Consider the following 19,248-nt stretch of genomic DNA (forward strand, 5'->3'; position numbering starts at 1 on the left):
TGAGACAGCTACAAGAAAAGTGCCATGAACAAAGGAAATCTCTGTACATAGCATTTGTTGATCTCACCAAAGCTTTTGATCTTGTCATCAGAAATGGTTTGTTCCAAATCCTGAAGAAGACTGGCTGCCCTCCTAAGCTCCTGAGCATCAAGTCCTTTCATGTCAGTATGCCTGAAATGGTGCAATTTGATAGGTCACCTTCAGAAGAATTTGGCTGTGTGCTAGCTGCAATGCTTTTCGGGATTTTCTTCACTGTCCTACTCAAATATGCATTCAGTGGCTGTTCAGAAGGAGTATACTTACAGACCAGATCTGATTGGAAACTTTAACCTTGCTTGCCTCAAAGCAAAAATGAAAAGCCAACCAGTTCTTGTCTGTGAAATACTCTTTGCTGTTGACATTGCAATTGTTAGTCATTCAGAAGCAGGACTGCAAAGTTTCATGGATCACCTTTCTTGTGTTTGTGATGATTTCAGTCTGACCATTCACCTAAAAAAGTAGTCATGGGTCAACAAATCATGGGTCAACAAGTTAAACCACCCTCCCAAAGTTAGAATAAATGATGAAAGCTAGGAAGTGGTTGAAAAATTCACTTACTTGAGCTTCATCATCTTGCAAAATCTTGGCTTGGAAGCTGAAATTAACATTCACATTGGAAAGGCAAGCAATGCCAAGGCTAAACTTAAAAAGAGAGTTTGGAAACACAGAGTGCTCACTCTGTTGACAAAATGTCCATCTACAACACTTGCATACTTAGCTCTCTACTGCACGGCAGTAAAACATGGACTCCTCATGCTAAGGAAGACAGAAAACTGAACTATTTCCATCTTCAATGTATCCTGGACATAACATGGCATTACAAAATCTCCAATTTTGCTTTTCTAGAATGGGCCAAGATACCTAGTATGTTTGTGTTCCTGAGATAGAGATGCCTCCATTGGTTAGGGCATGTGAATTGTATGACATACTCTGTAGTGAGCTAGCCACTGGCAAATGTCAACTTAGATGGCCCAATTTCTTATGGCAGCAGTTCCACTTTGCGTATGGCATAATATTACTTGTACAATTGAGGATCAGGATGCAGGATGGCAAAATTCAAGAAACAAATTAATTTATAGGCTCTGTATAATTCTAGATACTACAGCAAACACCCTAAGAGAGAATCAAATAGCTGTGATGAGTCAGGAAAGTGCTTTCTGAAACTGATTAGATGGGATTGCAAAAGAAATAAAGGGGGTTGTATTTATACAGTTACCATGTTTCCCTGGTCAAACCAGGTACTCTGTTCTGCATCCTAATCTTCCACGTTCTGAAGTCTCAGACCTCCTATCTCAGTGAAGTGCCTAAAACCAGGTAGGGCAGGGGGAGGGGAGAGAAAGTTCCATTTGTTTTGGGAAAGTTGTTTTAGGCAACCGTCCGTAGCATCCCACTGATAACAGGACAAAAGCATTACTCTGAACACACCGACAGGATGCCCAGAACAGGTTTTAAAATGGGACTCTCCCAACAAATGGGAGATATGGTCATCCCTATGCCTTTCAGATTGTGTGAAAGGTTCTTCACTATATTCAGAGACAAACTCTTACTCAGGTTGAAAGAGGAAGCAGATAAAGATATTCCTGTCTGAGGGGCTGATGTGCAAAAAGTTTCACAAAAACACCCCTAGAAGCAAAGGAAGGATAATAGTTGTATGCATAGGGTGACCATACATCCTGGTTTGGCGGGGTCAGTCCCAGATTTCATAGGCTCGTCCTGCATGGTTGGTGAAAATTGAAACAAAAGTCCCAGAATCACAGGGGTGCAGGGCACAGTTTGGCAGGGAGGTGGGGTGGCATGGTGCGCCAGGCAGGCACCACTGCTGTTGTATGGGAGCAAGGTGGGTGAGTTGGAGTGGTGCCCAGGCCAACCCAGTTTGCCCCTCACCGCTATTCAGGACAAGCAGGGGCTGGGCATGTGTGGGTGACGTAGTGCTTGCTCCAGTCCATCCACCTTGCTCCTGCATAGCCGCAGTGGTGCCTGCCTGCTGGCTTGGCGTACCATGGTACTTTGCCTCCCCATTGAACTGTGCCCTGTCTCTGCCTCTGCCTCTGTAGTGCTGCTGACTTGATGGGGAGGCAGTGCCCTTAAAAATAACATGGTCACCCTATTTATGGAGGAAGATTTTCTGTAGTCCTGACAGCTGTTTCCAGATGTATTTGACTTGAAATTCTGCTCCCTTAAAACCAATGGTAAAGCTCACTGTGAGTGCAGAGTTAAGACTATGCCAAATGCTTTTGAGAATCCTACCTTGGCTGTCTATTGGTAAAAGGCTTAAAGGAAAGTGTAACTGCTATCCTGATTTCCTCCTGTAGAATTTAAAAGAGATAAGGCAGGATTTTAGAGAAGTTACACTTTAAGGCCTTGCTCAATAGAATATAGTAGATGTTCTGTCTCTTTATGAAACAAGGGTGTAATAAAGTTTATATTTACAATTTCTCAAATATAATTTTATTAGTATGTCAATAAGACCAAAAATGTTGGTTTTTATCTATATCTATAGCATTACCCTTTAAATTATTTTAACCACACTGTTGAAACATACCACACTGTATAGGTTGTGTAACACACTTTCCATTATTCTTCATGACTTCACTTACTCTTCTTTGGAAGGAATATTGGCTTCCAGTGCTACCCACTGACATGTTTTTGTATTCTCTAGCTTCAGGGCCACACAACAGTTTGACCTTCCTCATATCATAGCATCATTTCTGCTATCTTGTTTAGTCTTTCCATGAGGTTGGTTAGCAAAATACACTTGAGAGGAGGTGGGTGGAGTGTGGGAATTGCTCTTGGTCTATTACTTTCCAATTCCCTCCCCACAGGAATCTGCACAGACTGATTCTTTATCTGTTGTTAGAGACTTCTGCTGGTGCTATCGCTGAGATCCCTCTAGAGACGAGAAGGGGGACAAAATCCATCTTTGCACTGATGCCAAGATCCTTAGATGCACTGTTGCCATTATGTGGGGTTAGAATCCTTTGACCAAGATTACCCAGAAAGGGGAGAAAGTGTGAAGAGTTCCTGGAATCTAGGGAGGGACAACAGGTCCTCAGGCAGGCTGCCCTTCTCCAGAGCCAGGCAAAGGCAGGCTGTAAGCCCCCATGACTGTAAATGCCCTCACTCCCAAGATCTGGGAAAAAACTAAAAAATAAAAAGGGATCCCAGACAGGTAATGAAAGAACCATGTCCTTGATTAGCCCCAGCAAAACACCTCAGTTCATGCAAACTCCCATCTTCACAGGGGGATTGGGAACCTAATCCCCTGATTATTTTAGATCAGCAGTCAGGTCACCCACTGAACCTTTGAACAGAAAGCTGGATTGTGGCTAGTACCTGCATTTGAGTTAGTTTCTCATAGTTTCTCTGTCTTCATATTACCAGCTTTTCTGGGATATTAGAGACCACTTCAAGGAAATGTTACTTTTACTATCACAGCATGTAATCCGTACTTATTGCCCTTGTCTCCTTGTCTTTCTTTTCTTTGATTCACTTTGTTCCATAATGAAGAGGACAATAATTTCCTGAATTTTGTTTAATTGTAAGTATAGATAGTAAAAGAAAGCTTTATAAATAGTTATTGTGCATTTTCCAGATACATATGAAGATTGCTCACTGTAAGCAAATACTGCCAGATTCTGAGAAAACAAATGTATTATTTATATTACAATATACCAGGGGGCTGCAATTGGAATTAGGGTCCTGCTGTGCTAATCACTGTACAAACAAGATTTGGCAGAAAGCAGGGCAGGGTGGCACCAGAGGTCAAGCACAGAAATTACACTCATTGTGTTCTAGGCACACAGAAAGTGCTTTACAGCTGTAACCAAACAGACTGTCAGGAGACATAAAGCACTGAAAAAATGGCAGATCCTGCTCTAAGACAACCCTGGATTGATGCGGTATCTGATTTCAGCACTGTAAGTTAGAGTGCCATAACAAATATCTGTACCACATTCCATTGCAACTCTTGGTAGGCCACATTCTGCTGACATCCTATGAATTACTGTGGTACCCCACTCACTTCCCCCCTCCCAGGGCTCTAGTCTAGGCCATAGCTCACGTGGTCTGTTCAAGTGCCAAGCCAGCTCTGCCTCACCCTGCCTGCCCCACCCTCAGGCTCTCAGTGACCGAAGGTGGTGAAACCCCTGTTTCCAACCCCTCACCTCTCCACCTTGTTCCATCCAGCCAGCTATGAGCCACTATCACCTTAGTGCAGATTCCATCTAGCCATCTCACCTCATCTCACCTCAGTCTCAATTACTGCAAACAATGCAGCTTTTGATTTAGTGCTGTGCTGTTTGTTGGACACCACATTCATGCAGGGGCGTATCCAAGATGTTTGTCTTGTATAGTGTTGTTTTGAAGCACCCATATCCATATCTCAGTAAGTTCAGCTTGACTCATGCTTCTTTGTTAAGGTTATGCCCAATGGAGGACTCGTTTTGTATTGGTATAAAAAGCTGTAGGAATAGATTTCAGGCTGCATTAGTCAGAATGATAATTTAATTTCCATTTACCCCATCCCTTACCTAAATTTAGTGCAACATGCAAGACCACAGTATGCAGCCTGCCAGGCTCTCCATGGTCCCAGAAACTTGGTAGCAAGGGAGTGGTTAGGGTCTATCTTTTTATGTCACTTGGTCTAATGTCCTAGAGTGCAGGGAGTACATCTGTGTGTGTAAGTTGTACAGCCCGTTATGCGTCTGCATACACTGGTAAGTACAGCATTGAGCTTTTTAGTGTGACAGCTTCTGGACGATACAGGAGCAGAGTAATTTGCTGGTGCATATACCAGCTCTGGTGGTTCTGAGCACTTTGAAGTTGGTACCCTATGTCATGATGGCTAAATGTCTTAAGGCAGCTACCGATGCAGAGATTTGGTGTGCTATTTATAGAGGAAGGAACAGTCTAATGTGACTCCTTGGTAGTGTGGGGTGTGTTCATAGGGAAGTTAGTAATTGTTCTTTTCTCCAAAGAGTATATTGCCTAAACAAAATAAAGGTGGAGAAGAAAGTGAAAGTGAAATGAACTTGCTCAAGGTCACTGCAAGTGAAACAATAAGCCAGGAATTGATTTCTCTCTAGTTCTAGGATGTCTACACAGCAAATCACTGTAGTGACTTCAACTCAGGTAAATATATCTAAATTAACTATTTGAAACTTAATTCAATTACTGCATGGACTACAACATTTACCTGAGGAGCTAGAAAAATATTGGTGCTTCTAGCCTTGCTACAACGATGATACTGTAGCAGTACTTGAGATAGCTCGGGGTGGCCATTTATTTGGACTGGAGGGCCACTTAAGGAGTTTTGGGGAGTTGTGGACCTGGGGGATGGGGGGGGGAGAGGGCTTGAAGGGGGTCCTGACCTGACCCAGCATGGCAGCAGCAGGGGCAGTTGGTCCTATCCAGCCCAAGGCTGTCTGCACCACACTCAGCATCAGAGTGCCAGATGGAGTGGGTGGACAGGGACTCCATGGAGACTGGCCTGGGACCTTCTGTTCTTGGCCAGGACGATGGGATGGGGCTGCAGGCGGGCAGGGAAGCAACATTTACAAGTGGGATGGGTAGGTGGGGCTAGGGCAGAGCCATAATTTGCTCCCTGCATGTCCCTGCAACAGGCACCAATTCTGTAGGCAGGGACACGAGGGAAGCAGATTGTGGCTCTACCCTTGGCTCCAGCCCCATGCTGTCACCACCCTCTGATCCCAGCCCTGGCCCTGCCGATCCATCCTGCTCTAGGAAACCTCTCCCTGCCCACCTGTAGCCCCATCCTATCTGCCTGGCTGAGTGTAACCTGCCCACAGGGGTCCCTCACTGGTCTCCATGGGAACCCCACCCTCCTGCTGGCAGTGGGTGCAGCATGGACTGGCAGTGGCAGCCAGGCAGAGTGAGTGGCTGCCATGGGGCTGTTAGGAAGCCTAGTCCAGTGTGAGAAAGAGAAAGAGTCACAGGGCTGCAAAGCATAAGGGCTAAACAAAGGCTCAGCAACCCCAGGTCCACAGCCCCAAAGAGCCAGGCAGAAATCTCCCTTACCCAGGTGTTTCTGGAGGGGAGGGGCAGGGAGCTCCAGCACCGGCATAAAGAAGAGCCCCGAACAGGCAAGGAGAGGGAGAGTAGAACCAGAAGGAGGAGGAGGAGCGAGCCAACACATGCTGCAGGGAACTCTGAGAGTGACGTCAAGAGCCAGTAAGAGACTCTTGCAGAGATTAAGCCCCACAGAGGGAACTTAGAGCAAGGACTGTTGATCCCACGGAGCCCATGGAGCCTGGCAGAGTTTTGTAACGTCAAGTCCCTAATAGAGGGGTACTGTAGATGTTCGGTACCATAACGTCCCTAAAAGTGGCACAAGTCAAAATGGTGTCACTGATGGACGTAATGTGATAAGGGGAATGGTGACAACCTCAACAAGAGGCTCAGAGAGAGCCACCAAAGAGAGAAAAGAGGGACTGATCTCACAAAAGTCAATTTTGTTTGCTCTTAGCTAAAAGCAGCCGGAACAAGAACCCAGGCTAGGAGTGCCTGGTTTTGTTTTCGTGTTTTCCTGTTTTTGCTTGGAAGGGAGGTCATGTTGAAAGACCAACTGGCTGATCAGAACCCAGTGGAATGGGTGAGAGTGTAGGGGTTGCGGAGCCCTCAGGAACATAGGACCTTTGCGGGATGACGGTAGGGTGACCAATGGGACTACACACCCAGGTACCGAACCAACTCCTTTAACACCAAGTCATGGCAGGAGAAACGTGGGTGTGTAGAGCTCCAATTAGAAACCGTCTCACTTGAGTTGGCTGGCAGGTGGTGTCCTACAGTGTCTGCAAGTAGCAGAGATAGTGACATCCAGCTGCTATGTTGCCACCACCCTGCCATGTGTGGGGGTGGCAGGACTGGCTGCATGCATGACAGCCTCAGCTGTCCTCTCTGCCTGGTCTGGGTGGGGCCAAGGGACCTGCTGTGAGCCAGATAAAATCCCTTGGTGGGCTGGATTTGGCCCTCAGGCTGTGTTTATCCTACCCCTGAGTTAGCTAGTTCTGTTCTCAACAATAGTGTAACCGGGGTAGAGGGGGAGTGCATGACTGGGTCAGTAGCTCCAGGGACCTTATTTCTCTCCTTCTGTCTTCAGAAAAATAGCTGCGATCTTAGCAGCAACTGATTTTGCTGCTGCAATCAGTAGCACAGCAACCGGTGTTGCCCCACAAATCATGTGGCTGCCCTAGGTGCAAAGCTGTGCTACTATGCTTCTCTAGCTCAATAACTCCACATCAGCTGCAGCATCCCAAATATCTGTTGAATGTCCACTACTCTCTGAAGGCTCACTACATGCAGAACAGCTAAAGGGTTCACAGGAAATATTTTATTCCCACTTAGGGTATAGACAGAAGTAATAACTTAAATGTTTCAAACACCTCTGAAACATTTCAAAGGGCCTCTACCAACATGTGTGCCCTTTGAAGTGTGGAAGCACACTAAACCAGTACCTTTTTAAACAAGGTACTACTATTGTAGGGGTTCAATTCCTTCTGCTTGTGCACAGGGATAGGGGACCCACAGGTCCTCTAGAATCCCACAATATTTTGCTTTTCCCCTCCTCCCCAGGGGGAGAGGAAGAAGAGAAGGATGGACATTCTGCAGGCTGACTGTCAGGCTGCCAGACAGAGCTAGGGAGTGTTGCCCTTGAGGCTTCCCACCAATACAAGGTCCAGGCTCTCCAGCTGCAGACCCCTCTACTTCTCCACTGCAGTGAAAGACTGGAGCTGGAGTGTCAAATTCCCAGCAGTGGATAGCCAGGAGGCCCCTGCTGTCCCCCCACCCCCGCCCCGCCTCACACCTCTATACAGACAGCTTGCACCCTATATAGCACCTTGGAGCTCGAGAGCTGTAGTTGCATACAGCCATGGCAAATTTGGAAAAGTTCCAGACAAGAGGGGCCATAGGAACAATACCTATGTCCCCTAGCTGAAATAATTCCTTTTGAAACCTTTCCACACCTGTGTCACTTGACAGGGCAGTTGGAGTAAATGACCTCCAAAGATCCCTTCCAACCCTAATTTTCTATGATTTTCTGACTACAACATGACCACAGCAACATCACTGTAATACTACCATAAAAATTAATTCATTCTGTACCTTTAACTTTACAACTTGCCTCAGAAGGTAGAGCTGGAAGGCTCCCACCATTATGTCAGAGTAATAATGCAATTGTAATAAAAAAATGGCCAGACAAACTCCAGGAAGTTTCATGTTTTGAACACTTATATGCTATAGCATTCAGAAACAAGATTCAAGTCCTCACAGAAACAATACAATGCCTATAAATGTGCAAGGTACTTACAGAACTGCAAGATGCCCGTCAAAGGAATACCAAATCTGTTACCATGATTGTATGATTGTATGACTAACTAACCCAAAAACTGAAGGTAAGTGACATCTCCTGCCTTCCATTCTGTTCTTTATTCCCTCCTTAGTTGTTTTCTATATTCACCTTTAATTTTACCTTACCTAACTCCTTTTTCTTTAAAAGATTTTCTTTCTTTCAGTTGGTAGAAAGAAAAAAATTCTTCCCCCCCACCCTGAAATACTGCAGCTATTACTGCCTTACTTCCCATCATGAGTTTGATTCTAGCAGTCTTTCCTACCCATGTGCATGGGAGCTGGACCTGATGATCTGTAAGGTCCCTTCCAGCCCCTAACAACTATGAAACCGAGTTCTATGTTCTTAAAAAACTTACTGGATCTAATACTTGTTTCACAATGCATTGCTCATTTTGGTGGTTCTCCTCCTCCTCTATTCTTCTTCCCTGTTATTTAATATCAGCCTGAATAATGCCTGTAACAACACTAGTGGTGGAGATTTCTGAATGGCAGTACAGGAGATTGTGACAGGGCAAGCTTTCATGGTCAGTGCAAGCACCAGCTTGCCTCCTGTCTAAGGGCCAGTCACCCACCTCACTCTCCTGCTATGCCTTGATGTAATAGTATTGGGATGTTAGTCAGGTGGGAGGCTGCTCATTTTGAACCCTGATGTTCAGGGGGCTCTCTGCAGCTCCATCCACCCCTACACTGCAGCCCAAGTCTTGCAGATGATATCCCAGGCAGCAAACTCAGCTGTACACTCCACCCCATTAGCTTTCTCAGGGACCTTTGGCTCTCCCTTAGGCCCTGGCCCCATTTCAGGCTAGTTGGGATCCCGAACCTCTTGCTCTCTGGGCACCCCTCACAGTGGGCCCCTGGCCCTTCAACTGCCCTTTGCGTCCTGGCCCCAACATTGGCCAGTCAAGGTATCTCAGGTCAAGTCTAAGCTGCATGCCCATCCACAGGGTTTAGGGGTCTCCCATTCCCGGCTCAGCGGCTTCAAAAAGTGTGCCTGGCCCTGTGTGGCCATGAGGGGTCACTCACCCCAGCAGGCTTAGGCACTCCAAGAAACTTCCTTGGACTTCCCTGCATTAAATAACCCACTCAAAGGCGGGGGCTGAGGTTAAGACACCCCAACCCTCCTTACACCAGGGAGATGATCACTCCTGGCATTTATGTGGGGATTGCTGCACCACCAGCAGCCCTGTCAGGCCTTCCTACCCCAGAAGGGTACAGTTTTAGGTCATGTCCAGGACCAATGAGGACTCCAAACCATTCCCATAGCCTCACCCTTACCTCTAAGGTGTTCTTAGCAGAGAGATGCATCTCCTTTACTGTCTGATCCTGAACCGCCCTCAGTTCAGGGGTCTGGGCCTTAAAATGGCCACCCTCATAGGCACCTGCCCCTCCTTGGCTTAGTTCTTAAAGTGCCAGGCACTACCAGAGATCAGTTTGATTGGGGGGAGGTCAAGGTTTCTACTAAAATGTAATTGTCAAAAAATGAACTTGTATCAGAAAATGTTTTCATTATGTGACTTAAAGGTTAGTGCTTTTATGGCTATGGTAGCACATTCTGCCATCATTTCTTACTCAGTTTAGACACTGCTGTAAAGAATTAATTTAAACTTGGTCATCCTGTTGTAGAGCTTTTATTAAAAACAAGCATATACAACGTAATGGTTACTACCTACAATATATGCTTTAAGAGATTACCATTATGAAAAAAATGCAAGATTATTAGAAGATAAAGTTTTTTGGTTTTTTAAAAATGTATGCACTTTGGAATCTTGCTGCTTGCAAGGCTCACTTTGTAGTATTTAGTCTCTGGGCCTTTTAGCTGGCAGGCTTATCGAAAAAGGTCTTCCGTTTTGGTTCCTGAGTTGTGAAGAGCACACCAATAAGTTTCTAGCATGCAGAGTGGGAAAAAATGAAATAATCTTCCTAGCTCCTATTTGATTTTATTTTGAGCTCAGATTATTACCCAGTTTTAGTACCCCATCCCCTCCCACTCTGCTCCCCTAATTTTTATGCCAATCTTGGAAAAGGGTCTCTGACCTGTCATTGTTGTAACACAAGGTTGCTTGTTATGAAAAAGATTGGCAGCCATCCACTGTGAAAAAAGCAAGCACTGAGCACTGAGACTCAGATTTTTTTTAATGGCTTATTAGCTGCAAGTACAAATCTCAAAACTTAGGCTAAGTACAGACACTCAAAAAGCCTGAGGCTGAATTGATTCAGTCTTTGCAGGTTAGTCTAAGCTGCACAGATTGAACCAATAAGCAAGTGAACAGACATTCACTTTTGATTCTGAAAATGCAGCCACATGCCTGCGGTGGCCCAGGCCAGAAGTTGTGGGGCACAAGAGCGTGCCTCCTTGCTTGGCTGGAGCAGACAGATTGGGCCAAGGCTAGTCCAACCACCCTGTGAAATGGGTTTTGTAGGGGAGATGTAAAGAGGGGACTGTGAGATAACTTGTATCTGGAGGGGAACTGGGACAGAAGTTCAGGCAATCTAACCTAAATCAGTTAGTCTGATACTACATCCATCCAGGTTAATCTTAAACTGGTTTTAGCCATTTTGAAAGCAGTTTATGTGCACTGAATTTCTGCTGTGTTACCGATTTGAACCAGTTTCCATTCACGTATACCTGTTTATGTGTTATTTCTGGCCCTAGCTCTAGTGACAGAACAAAACTGAAGCCCATCAACAGGTCTAACTATCAAAAGTAACCCTTGTCTTACACTTTTAAATGCTTCTCTAAGTCGTCCCAACTATGCAGTTTGTCCAACAAAAAAGGTAATACTTGCAAAAATCCTTGCTCACTTTTAAATGCAGCAATCATTGCTATAAAAATGTTTAATAAACACTTTCTCTGGGTTCTTTTATCTTGAAGGCAAGGTCTGTCATAAACCAGCTGTGAATGATACTGACACTGCCTGTGAGACAGGAAAAAACAAAAGGTAGTATAAAAAATAAAAGACTGCATAGCTAGCTTAGTGACAATAGGAATTACCTGACAGGAATTAAAACAGAGCTGGCTTGGGCAAGCATTATTTTGCTTTTGGGTAAAAGGGAAATGTACAATCCAATTTAAACAAAATATTTTTGAATAAGTTTGGAGGGGTTTTTGTGGTTTAGAGGACAAAACAAGGTTAAAAGCCAATGGTTTGGAGCAAGCTAGAGGAATTTCAAAAAAAAGGTTTTACAGGCAGACGAAATCTGCCCAATCTTGCCTCATAGGTCCTCTAGATCATTGGGTTGCTTGTCTTTACAGTTGCCACTTTTGAACTATTCTGTCTAGGAAAAATGTGGAACTATTAACTGAAGGAAAAAATGAACATTTCCTTCTGTGATTTTACAAGAGTTTCATGAGTCCAAAATGAACTACTTTATATTTTAATCTTTTGAGCCCAGGAGTTACCTGTGGAATACAATATGTAGGAAATTCTGGCCCACATATCCCTGAAAGTGTACAACATTGAACATCTTTCTTTTGTTGTTTAGAAGATTTTTAGAATTACCAGCAACCTACTTATCCACCCAACATACCCACAAGTATAAGGGTAGCTAAGGAAAAAAAAAATCAATGAAATGTATTCAATTCAAAATAACAGCTGAAAATAAATAGGTCACTGAGCAGTAAGCCTGTTCTACCAACAGACTCTCTGGGGTCCTCAAAGCATAACTGACTTTATGACCTGTACATTTTTCACTGCAAAATGGAATAAACACACGCTACCGCCAACATTAGCATAGTCCAACTGGGTAAGGAACAAAGGAAATTAATCTCACTGCAGCAAAGCTACATGCAGAAACTTGTATTAAACCTGTTTAAATAGAGCAATTATACCAAAGCTTACCAGACACTAAAAAACCCAAGTCCTTTCATTTTTATCATTTGTTCACTCCTCTTGCTAATATCTCTTTTCTCCTATTCCACAGCCTACCTCCATTCCTTTAACCAGACTTTTTATTTTCATACCGTGTTTTGCACAGACATTCATCCAGCTGCTATTTCACTCAAGCTGTACCTGTTACTTTGTCAAACCTAAAGAAGTTTGCCTTGCACCTGAAAGCTTGTCTAAATCTCACACTACCATGCAGTTGGTGCAATACAATCCCACAAAAATATCCTTCCCTCATTTAAGGTGGGAAATGATGTTTCCCTGCTCCCCTTCCTCCTAATATCCTAAATTAAGGCTATCCAACTGGTTGCCAATTGTCTGCATGTGGCCTGCAAAGGTTTAAGTTGCAGCCTCCAGGCTTCTGTCAGGCCACCACTTCCCCCCCATCACTCCAACTAAAACAGAAGCTAGACATGTCATGTTCCCCTCTCTCCTTTGCCTGCTGCTTCCTATAGCAGCATGGCTGTAGGAGTATCCTATACTACATGGCTTAGGGAGCTGAGGGTGAGCCCAGGTCTGCAGGTGGTGCAGCTGTGGAAGGGGTGCCCACATGGGGCCAGTGCAGCAGTCAGGGAAGGGAGCATCCACACAGTATTGTCATCTAATTAAAAAAAGAAAAGAAAAAGCAAGCCCATTCTGTGCCTCTGTAGGCAGCTACAGCATCTCCTTAATTCTAGGAACTCTAGTTATTTTTCAGTCAATCTTTCTCACAACAATTACAAGGTCTCTGATTAAGCCTGGAGATTTCCAGGTCAAATGTTTTGTCAGACTAAACACAGTTAATCACCCATACTTTCAAGCCAATACTTCACTCATTTCCAGCCTTTTACTTACTACATTTGTAGGTTAGAATGACCTTTGATCACCTTCCACCTACTCAGGCTTCATAAAATTGTTATCGGTTAAAATCTTGACCTGACTGGGTTTTAACCCTTCCTCCACCTTGCAGGCCATTTAACTTCCATTAGACAGGAAAAAGGTTTTATTCATCAAGTGTATTTTGAATTATTTAAACAGGGAAAGACTTTGGGTCCTTTTCTGCAGTGGGAAAGGGATAAGGTAGGAAAAAGGGAATCTGTTTCTGGCTAAGTGACTATTCCCTTGGTATTATGGAAGACCACCATAAGGCTTCCCTCCAAGCCCTAGCATAAAACAGACATGTGAAAGTATGACAACAATACCCAGTGCTGCAGACTAGAGGGTAACTCTGGGGCTAAGTACAGACAGTCAAAAAGTCCAAGGGCCAGAATCTAGGGGCATGAAAGCATGCCTCTTTGCTTGGCTGGAGCAGACAACTTGGGCCAAGACTAACCCATCCACCCTGTGAGAGGAGGTTTTTGGGGGAGGTACAAAGCATCCTGGGATTCTGGGGGACTGTGAATTAACTTGAATCTGGAGGGGATGTAGGACAGAAGTTCAATAAATTATTCAATAGCCTAAATCGGTTAAGTCTGATACTATATCCATCCAGGTTTATCTTAAACTGCTTTTGGCCATTTTGAAAGCAGCTTATGTGCACTGAACTTCTGCTACGTTACAGATTTGAACTGATTTCTGATCACTTATACTGGTTTATGTGTTATTTCTGTCCCTGGGTGGCTGCTAAACTTCAAGATGCCCCCTGTATTTGAGTTACACCACAGGTCTTTACTGCCTAGAGCAAAGTATTGGAGCACAAAGAAGAGCTGTGACAGAGCCTTTCTCTATGGGTTGCACCTTTTGCATCTTTGATTTTCACCTGCAGTTATTTATCTGCATCCAAGAACTATTTTGTCAGAGCACTGAAATGCTCTGAAAAAAAGTAGTGCTAACAACTACTGCAGAAAAAAAAGCATCTTAAAAGGTACCATGTTGTTTATTATTCAACCTGTTATACTTCTCTCCAGTGATTTGGCCTGCAATACAGCTCTATTTCCATTCCCTATGAAAATGTTAATCTTATCCTGTTTGGGTGAAGACTAGTAAAGAAGGAGGTATTTAGTATTTTGCTCAGCATCCTTTCAGAGCACAGCCACTAACTCATGTCAAGTACATGCTCTAGTTATCAGATGAAGCAGTTAGAACCTTTCTTCAAGAGATGGAATCTGGGAAGCATAGCAAAACTGAAGCCCTCAAATAGCATCTGATCTGCTTGCTCTGCAGACCAGTCAGGGACACTGTCAAATTCATCTTAGGTTTAACTCTACTGATTCAATTAAAAAAGCCTTGCTTGTACTACTCGCATACTATGGTTTATTGAAAACCAAATAAATTATGTCTTTTTAAAAAAGTTTGACTTCTTTATTTAAACACTGAAAATATAGCAGACTAATCAATTCTACATCTGCTTCTCATGATATTTGAGTAATTTTCACTGTGGTTATCATCCTTTTGTGCATCTTCTATTGATTTAGTAAATGAGAAGGTGAATTCCTGGGATTATGTTTCATGCAGGATGTAGTAGAATACAGGTTGTATCATTTTTCACAACATACAGCAGTCAGTCGAACAAAAATAGGTAGTAAGATATACCTTTAAATTGACCAGCTGATTTTGCCCTTATATCTGTGGTACCTAGAAGCAAAGGCCCTCCTCAAGGACATATTGTTGCATAATGTGCAAGTTTTGTAGAGCAAAATCATCTAAGCATTGAATTCAAAAAGAAAATCCAGTGAACCATTCTGCCTTCCTTTACATCTATGCAAATTCCTTTGGATTCCATGCCCTGTATTGTAATATGTGGTTTCTTATTTTCATAAATCCATACAAGTAATTTTTTAGAGCACCATTGTGACTGTGTGGTTAGGTGGGACTAGGGTGGGGCATGAATTGAATTCCTAACCTGACTGACCAACTTCTGTTACCATGGACAATGCATCCCATTTCCCTACCTTGGTTTCTTTACTTGGAAAATAGTCATGATACTTGTTTACCTTTACAGAATGCTTTTTTCTGTAAATTTATCCTAAGGTTTTTCTGTAATTCTTAAGACTTACAGAAAAAGCTACTATATTAGCGTTAGATATTATTTATTACTCAGTACCTCTGTTACCCATTAATTACCTATACCATACTATATGTGCTGAACATTACCGTATAAGAGAATAAGTACATTGTTCACACTGTGTGACTGGTTTATGATGGGGTTCCAGTCATTTAGTAATAGATGCTTGATCTTGCAGCAATTGCTAGCCTCTTAGGAAAAAAGAAAAAGGAAGCTACAATAAGAAGGGAAATAATGCAACATCCTATTGATGCCACACTGGACACAATGAGAGATTGAAATCAAAGAGAGGATTAAAGGATGGAGAAGCTGGCACTAATCGGGCCTCTCTGGGACAGATCTCAGAGTTAGACAGAGGAATCCTCTTTTTTGTTTCCATTTCACAACTTAGTTCATTTGAATATGCCAAAGAGAAAAAAGCAGGGGACTTCAGCATTCTGTGAGGCAATAAGTCATTTACATGTGTGTGATGTTAGTACAGCTATGAATAATTAGTTAATATTGCTTTTCAGACTCTGAAAAACAGTTATAAGGGAAAGGAATTCAAGATGCTAACAAATGTTTAAGCTTCCCATTTGTAAGTCTTAAAACTAAAATCTCAGATAGTGTGAAAATAGTTATATGATATAATCATTTCTCATGACCCTATAATTAATCAAGAGTTACCACTTGTTATTCTGTCTTATCTGAATGAGGCCCTAGTATCACTTGTCCACCAGAGCTTCGTCTCATTAGTAAAGTACTTCTGAAGACTCATGCCTGTCATTAGCCATTCAATGTACAGATTTCCAACAGGCAGTGTACAATCCTATAGATATACAGTACATATGAACACATGCACATGCACACATGAGATAGAGGTAAGAAGATAAATGTATACTTTTTTTAAAGGAACAATTGAGTGCAAAGCTTCTTGCCTGTATATATTTTTGTAGATCTGAGAAGGCTAGGATTTCTGGCTTAATTTGGAATAAAACAGCATGTATGCAGACTAAAGAATGCTTCCTTTCCTAAGCCAGGGAGAAGAGCAATCAACACTGGCTTGCAAACACTGTACATGATACAATGGCCAGGAAAATCAGTTCTGACGTCTCCTCACATTGTTTAACATTAGAAATAATTTCACTAAAATTATTGTGCTAATATTGACTAGAGTGAGATCTGAAGAAGACTTTTGGCATACATTTCCCAAAGGGACCTGTGAAGACCTATGAGAAGCTGTGATCCCTTTAAATATGTTTATAACAGAAATTGAGTATGAACCTGCAAAAGGCTTTTTAGGTAGTGATCCTATAAATCATGCCCTTTGCATCAGGAGGCTAATCTGACCTAAAGAAAATTTCTTTGTGACCCTACATTTAGCAATTGATTTAACCCTGAGCATGTAAACAAGACAAGAGCACTTGTGATATCGCAGTGCCAATGGAAACACAAGCACAACTGGGGGGATGTCCTATTAAAAATAAACACTTATATATGCTTAGTGTATAGTCCGTAAGCAGAAAAATGTTGGATGCTGTGGGTGCTTAATCCTTAAAACTGAATAATTGAGTAAGTTCCTCCAAAGATAAAAGCCTCTAGTGGTTTGGAACCGCAGAGTATCTTCATAACATCTAGAACCATAATTAAAGGAATCTCCAGTTCATCAATATTTACATGTGAATATCCAATTCAGTACTGCATACACTGTTTTCTGGACTTCTGCTCTGTCTTCTGCTATCAGTGACACCCATGTCACTCTGCAGTAATTTCAAACTATCACACAAACTACATACTTTTTTCTGGGATCCTGTTGTTTGGAATACAGCTGAGACTTGATCCATGCTAATTCTTTGCTAGTATTCATGCTAGTAGCGTGTCAGCAAATCACAGACTACACTGAGCTTGACTAAGTCTTGTACACACATATAAACATATATACTTATACATAAGCATAGGCATTGTAGTCCCACTCATGGAACACAACTTTGTGCTAAACACTGTACAAACACTGAACAAAAGATCCTTAACTATCATGCTAAAGACCTAGATAACTTAAGCCCCTCCATCTCCAGAAAAGAGACTGTCCTACAGGGCAGTGGTGTCAAACTGACATCCCATCCCTCCTACAGCTGCGGCTGCTGAGATGTCCATGATCTCTCTCCACCCTGGGGATGGGGCAGAGGAAGCCCACGTTGCTCACATGACGGGGCCTCAGCGGTTGGATGGACTTGCTCTAGGGCAGGGGCAGACAACAATTTTTTGGCTGGAGTGCAGAAACAACCACAATATCTACCTTGGAAGGTGCTGGAGTGCCAACATGCAGGAGCCCGAAGCAGCTGTTTGCAGCCTCCCGGCTGCACCTGGCCCACAGAGCCCAGTCTGCTTGCAGCAGGGCTTGTAGCCTCCCAGCTGCCTGCTGGGAGCAGCCTGGGCTCTGTGTCTGGCAGCAGCTTCTTAGAGCTGGGGCTGGCAGTGGTGTGCCCAGCAAGATGGCCTGGCGTGTCATGCTCGGCACGCGTGCCAGGGATTGCTGACCCCTGCTCTAGGGGATAGCAGTGATTTCAGTCCTGGAAATAGGAGACATACACAGCATCTGCCCCAGAACTGAACACTGCTAATCCTGCATCTCCAATCATGGTATGCTAAATCCTTGATTCTACCCAATAAATAGCAGGGGAGAAAAATGTTCCTGCCTGATTGATGCATAAAGTGGTTCGTTTCTCTGGAGGCCACAAAAATCACAGACACACAGTCATTAGATGGCACAAAAGGTGTATTTGCAAGTAGGGTGAGAGCAGAGTCAAGAACTCAGATTACTCCGAACCAACAAAGGAATTTTGCAGGCTGTATTTATCTTTTCCCTCCTGGGCACGTGTGCAGAAACAGGAACTCTTACAGCTCACTTCCGTTTCATACAAGCATACATGTGGTTACATCACTACATACATCGCATGTATAGTATAATTAACTACTTAAGTATGCAGGGCGGAGAGGTAAATATGCATCAGCTAATTAAGCATGCTCAGAGACTACTATAGGTCACCAAGAGTTCAAATCCCCCCCTTTCAAGGACACAGTCAGTTGAATTCCAGCTTCTGTAATCTGTATGAGAAAGGCTAGGGAGAAGCTGGGGGAGAGTCTGCGATTTAGTATAAGAAAAGCTGTGGCAAGGCTGGGAAAGGAAAAAAGTCCTTGGCAGTGTTTCTTACTTATCGGGTGCAAGATGCAAGCTGTGCATTTCTAACAATACTCCATTTCTAACAATATTCCATTTCTAACATGATTGTCACAGGAGCACCGAGGTGTCCTGTGCCTTAGATAAGTGAAAGTAACAGAGCTGTCAATCGACAGGTTAATTGCAGTGCAGTGCAGCTGCGGGTTGCTATGGCAACCAGCCAGTCAGGTGACCAGAAGGGGGCAGGGCCGGGCCCTTTATAACAGTTCAGGCTGGGGCCTAGCAGCAGTTTTCCTCTGGCAGTTGCAGCTCTGTGGGAGAGCTGAGCAGCAGGGTCAATGATGGTGGTTTGGTTGGCTGCAATGATGCGAGACAGAGACAGAGACAGAGAGTCAGCACTGTGTGGAGTATGGATTATAAGCTGGTAGGCCTTTTGTTATGTTGTAGCTGGCTGGCTGACCGTTTGGTTTATTTATGGTTAGAACTGGAGGACCGGGTGAGGCTGTAGGGGCGTGAGGAGGCCTCACAGGAGTGCCCCAGTGGTTTGGGGGCTCCTGGTGCCCAGCAGGGGGGCATGGAGTGTGTGACGCAGTCGACACAGTGGTTTGCACTGAGAGGCATGGCACAGGCCCCAGAGTGGGGCAGCGGGTGCGAGAGGCGCGGCACAGGCCCCACAGAGGGCAAGGAGCGGGATAAATCAGAGAGACAGGCCCTGTGGGGTGAGACCTGGGCACGGCAAGCCCAGGGGCACTGGTAGCAGGGTGCAGGTCACAGCAGCGGTCCAGGGGCGCCGGTATCAGGGGTGCAGGTTGCCTAAC

This window comes from Crocodylus porosus, unplaced genomic scaffold (genome assembly GCF_001723895.1).
Source record: "Crocodylus porosus isolate Cpor-Errol unplaced genomic scaffold, CroPor_comp1, whole genome shotgun sequence".
Taxonomy (NCBI): Eukaryota; Metazoa; Chordata; order Crocodylia; family Crocodylidae; genus Crocodylus; species Crocodylus porosus.